A 4,925-nucleotide genomic window follows, 5' to 3' on the forward strand; every position below is an offset into this window, starting at 1 on the left:
ATATAGAGATTCTTCGTTTTCCAGCCACTTTTGTTGAAATTTCAATTTTCCTATTCTCTAGCTTTATATATCTGACGAAATTGTCTTTATAAACATTTTTTTTTAAATAAAGCATTTCAAATGCCATGATAATCGCGTCTAATTAGTGCCAATTAAGGCCTTATTTTAAAAAATAATGATTTAATTACTTTTAATTATTTGTAATTATCCGAGGAAACCCTGTTTTGCTGCTTTGAATTTAGTAATATAGAGCATGCTTTCCTCAAACTCCGAGGAAGTCGGAGCGGAGCAATATGGGAGGAAGAGTAGAGGATGGAGGCTTTGCTTTGCGCAGATGGTCTGGAGCACAGCAGGGCGGAGTGGAGCGGTGATGGAGGATGTGGGATTTAAGAGTAAAAGGAAAATGAACCAACCAGAAACAAAGAGACAGGATGGTAAACAAAAAGGCGCCCAAATCAAATGCTAAGAAAAGTGAAAGAAAGATTGAGCTGGGTTGGTTAAAGATAACGAATTAGTGCAAATGAGCTCAGAAAAGTGGTCTGACCGGAAGAGTTTCCAACAACAGAACAGAGAAAGACAGAATAGAAAGCTGTTCCACTTCTGAATTGGGAACACATTTAATAGGTATTATTTCTTAGATAAAATGAATTTTAACCTGGAAAGACTCAGAGAAGAAGACCAACACTCAAGAGATCTGTATTGAAAGGTTTCAGCAGGTGAACGTGGAGACAGAGTGAATGGTGAGGGAAGGCTGTCTCCATGTTCACCTGTTGAAACCTTTCAATAAAGATCTCTGATTGTTGGTCTTCTTCTCTGAAAGAAAAATTATCTCAGCATCTGAAACTGCTGCAGCTCTCAGAGAATCAGAAAGACAGAGCAGCTTTTCAGATCTGATCTAGGAAGTTCAGTGGGAATATTAAATCAAAGAGAGAGAATTTTCTGAGGTTTACAACAGCATCCGCTAAATTTAACATTAAAGTTCATTAAAAGTTTGTTCAAACTGTTCAGGATTCTATTTAAAATTCATCTTTTCACATGCTATAGATCATTATATTCTCAATTTTAATTTAGATGGAAAAAATATTCCTTGAAAGCTTAAAAAAAACAAACATCCACTGGACTTGGTTTTTTCAAAAATTTGAAGACGTTTAGCTTCCCCTCCAGGAAGCTTTCTCAATTCAAATGTCTGGATCCGCGGTGAGTTTGAGGCTTTATATAGACAAGGCCTTGTATTGTTTGGAAACATGCAAATTGAAACCGACGAGCGGGTCGTTAGGTTCCATTGTTGGCCTGCAATACCTGAAACCTGTCTATGATTGTCGGTCGTTAAAGGAGGGATTGTTCACCTGGCTGAAGAGAGGAGATACTTCGTTCCTCTGCGATGGGGTGGGGGTTGTGATGATACCTGGAAGGGATCAACTCTATAACTGAATTGCAGGTTTGTGGGAACTGAAATCTGAGTCCACAACCTCTGTTTAAAGTTGTTTTTTTCTCTCTTAAAATAGATGGCTTCTTCATGCCCCTCTCAAACCACCTTTCTTCTTTATCCAAAATGTGAACATTTGAATATCAACATGTTATTATGGAGACGATGAAAACAAACAAATCTCTAAACTCAGAGTTCATCATCAGGATCCAGTCAGAGTCTCTTTAAACTCAAACTGCTGCAGCTTCAACCTCTGAGGATCATCAGGACACAGATCAGCTTCTCTCCTCCACTAAGATCATCACCNCTCACTTCCGTCTCTGCGCGCGCTCCACCTGCTCTATCCGCGCTTCATAGCTGTGCGCTCGGCACTAATATTGCTGCATAGAAGCCCAGCATCAGTCCTTCACTGAGGAGTCCAAACTATTCAGCTTTATTAGAAATCCTGCTGTTTAAAAACACTTTGCTAGAAGTTAGAGGAGCAACTTCAACGTTTTACTCAGTAAAAGTCTAAAAGTACCATTTTAAAAACTACTTAATAATAAAAGTAAAAGTAATGCATGAAACAATGTTAAAAACAAAATATTTTAGCCTTATAATGGATATTGCTCTACCCTATTAAAGGAACATTTTTCTACTATTCTGGATGATAATTTCCTTAGATTTCATTATGTTAGTTTTATAACTAATGGTGTCAGATTTAACTTTGCATCATCTTGAAAAACTTTTTATTTTGTTTGTGGTGAAGTTTGGGTACCAAGTTCAACCGCAAAGAAATTAATTGTCTGGATGAAACTAATTATTTTGATGTTTTTATTTAAATATAAACAGGCCATAATGCTTAAATGAATCAAAACTAATCAGTCTATTTTAAAAATTTAAGGAATAGAAGGAAAAAGTTGTTTAAAGAATAATTACTACAGAAAAGTATAGATAGCCAACATTTCTACTTCAGTAAAGAAACAAAGTATTTGTACTTTGTATCCTGAACATCAGACCCTTATTGTTCACAATATTATGATTATCATGGTTTATTATTACTATGATAGCTCTTATTTGTTTATCTGAAGTTAATCATTTATTTATTTAATATTCTGTATATGAATCAATATAAACAGCCATTTAAAGAGTAAATCAAGCTAAGAGTAAGAAAAAAGCAAACCCAAACAAAAATGACTAAAACAAAGCTTTTTTTTTTAACATTTCCAGATTTTAATACATATTTTTGCATCTTCTGTGTATATTTTGATTCCTTAAGGACTTATTGTTCAGATATCAAAGAAAGTTATTAATGAAGCTTGAGGGATGATTGTGGTCAGAAAATTTAGATGTATCTTTTTTCATATATTGAGTTGTGCTATTTAGCCACTGAAAAATATTTTTACTCAGTCTGTTTCACCTACACTGTACAAGGCCACAAAATGCCTGAGTCAGTGTTAGAAATATTTATACCCATAACAAGCCAGATCCTTTCTCATGTTACTGTTTAACCAAAGTGTCTGTTATTTGTTTTGACTCTGAGGCAAATGCTGCCCAGATCAGAACAGGACTGATTTCCATGCAATAAGGAGGATATGATGAACTGTTCTCTCTTTGCAAACATGTAAAAAAAAATGTAGACTGAGTGAAAATCATCGATCTCGGTTTATTTAATTAAAGTGAATAATTGAATACGTTTTTCCATGACAATGATGTAGATGAGTTGCTGCTTGTTTAGTTTCTCTCACAGATCATTTACTGCAGACAATAGTTAATATTTACTATATATTTATAGCATATAATAGTTCTTAATTACAATCCTACGAACTTTAGATACAGTGTGGTAGATTATACAGTAGAGATATATCTACTATAAAGTTATTACCTCTGCAATGACTACAATAAAATGTGATTATAGGATACTTTATTATCATTTACTAGTTGTCTGTTTTATTACTTTATATGCAGCAATGTTTCACAATAAGTTGTTTATTGATAACAAATTACTTTACTTTGGATTCTTANGTTTTGTTTTAAATCTATTTTCAGACATGGTATAAACTGAACTGAACATCAGTCCTTGATGAACAGCTGGATACTATTAGAGCTCTGATATTTACAGCATTGAAGCTGCAAATAGTATTAAAACAAATTAGAAGAAGAAGCATAAGTTCAATGAGGAAAATAAGTATTTTAAAATCCTGCTATCATGCAAGTTCTCCCACTTAGAAATCATGGAGAGCTCTAAAATTATCATTGTAGGTACATTTCCACTGTGTGAGACATAATCTAAAAACTAAATCCAGAAATTACAATATATGATATTTATTTTACAATTATTTGTATGATTCAGCTGCAAATAAGTATTTGAACTTTTGTCTATCAGCTAGAATTCTGACCCTCAAAGACCTGTTAATCTGCCTTCAAAATGTCCACCTCCACTCCATTTATTATCCTAAACTAGATGCACCTGTTTGAGGCCATTAGCTGCTTAAAGACACCGGTCCACCCGATCCAATCAGTAAGAATAAAACTTCTAACTTGGCCAAGGCCAAAGAACTGCCCAAAGACACTCAAGACTAAATTGTACACCTCCACAAGGATGGAAAGGGCTACAGGGAAATGGCAAAGCAGCTTGGAGAAAAAATGTCCTCTGTTGAAACAATCATTAGGAAATGGAAGAAGCTAAAGATGGCTGTCAATCTCCCTCTGCCTGGGGCTCCATGCAAGATCTCACCTGGTGGGGTCTCAAGGATCCTAAGAAAGGTTAGAAATCAGCCCAGAACTACACAGGAGGAGCTGCTCAATGACCTGAACAGAGCTGGGACCACCTTTAATATACACTCAAGCCCAACTTGTGCTTCTGATGCATAGCCTCTGCAACCGTTGAATCTGTCTCTGTGCACAACAACATCCCCCGTGCAGAGGCTCTGAAGTCGTCGTTGCACACCCCAAAAAAATCCTGACTACTCGTCGTACGGTCGCAACCCGCGCAGACCTCAAGTGGAAGTACGCAGACAAAAATCAGCTGTGATTGGTCCTTGGTATGCCTTTCTGGCTGTCTGTCTGTTCGTCTGTCTTGATTCGGTGACGGGGCGCGCCATTTTTAAAACCCGAGGAACAACTACAATGGACAACAACGACAAAAGGTTAATCGGTCTTTTTGCCAGCTCCATTAACAGAACCTGTTCCTATTCGATGTCTAGCAACTCTAGATCCATCTCCATGACCGTGATTTCTTGCAGATGTACCATTGTTGTTTTGAAAGATAAACACTCCCGCCGGTGCTGCTGAAGTTGTCGTCACCATCCGCTTATTTTCTTGCGAGTTCTCGAATAGACTCCCCCTTGCGCTTTGGCGGGAAACTGTTGTGCATCCCTAGAAATTCCAGACCAACGGCGCAGAAGCATACCAGCAAAACTAGTTTGCGACCAGACCCAAGTGACATTTGATGTGTGTGGTTGCAGAAGTATAATCTGCCCTTAAGACCTCATGGTTTTAAATCAGGCATGGTACAGGA

The sequence above is a fragment of the Cyprinodon variegatus genome, unplaced genomic scaffold, assembly GCF_000732505.1.
Source record: "Cyprinodon variegatus isolate N-32 unplaced genomic scaffold, C_variegatus-1.0 Scaffold1849, whole genome shotgun sequence".
Taxonomy (NCBI): domain Eukaryota; kingdom Metazoa; phylum Chordata; class Actinopteri; order Cyprinodontiformes; family Cyprinodontidae; genus Cyprinodon; species Cyprinodon variegatus.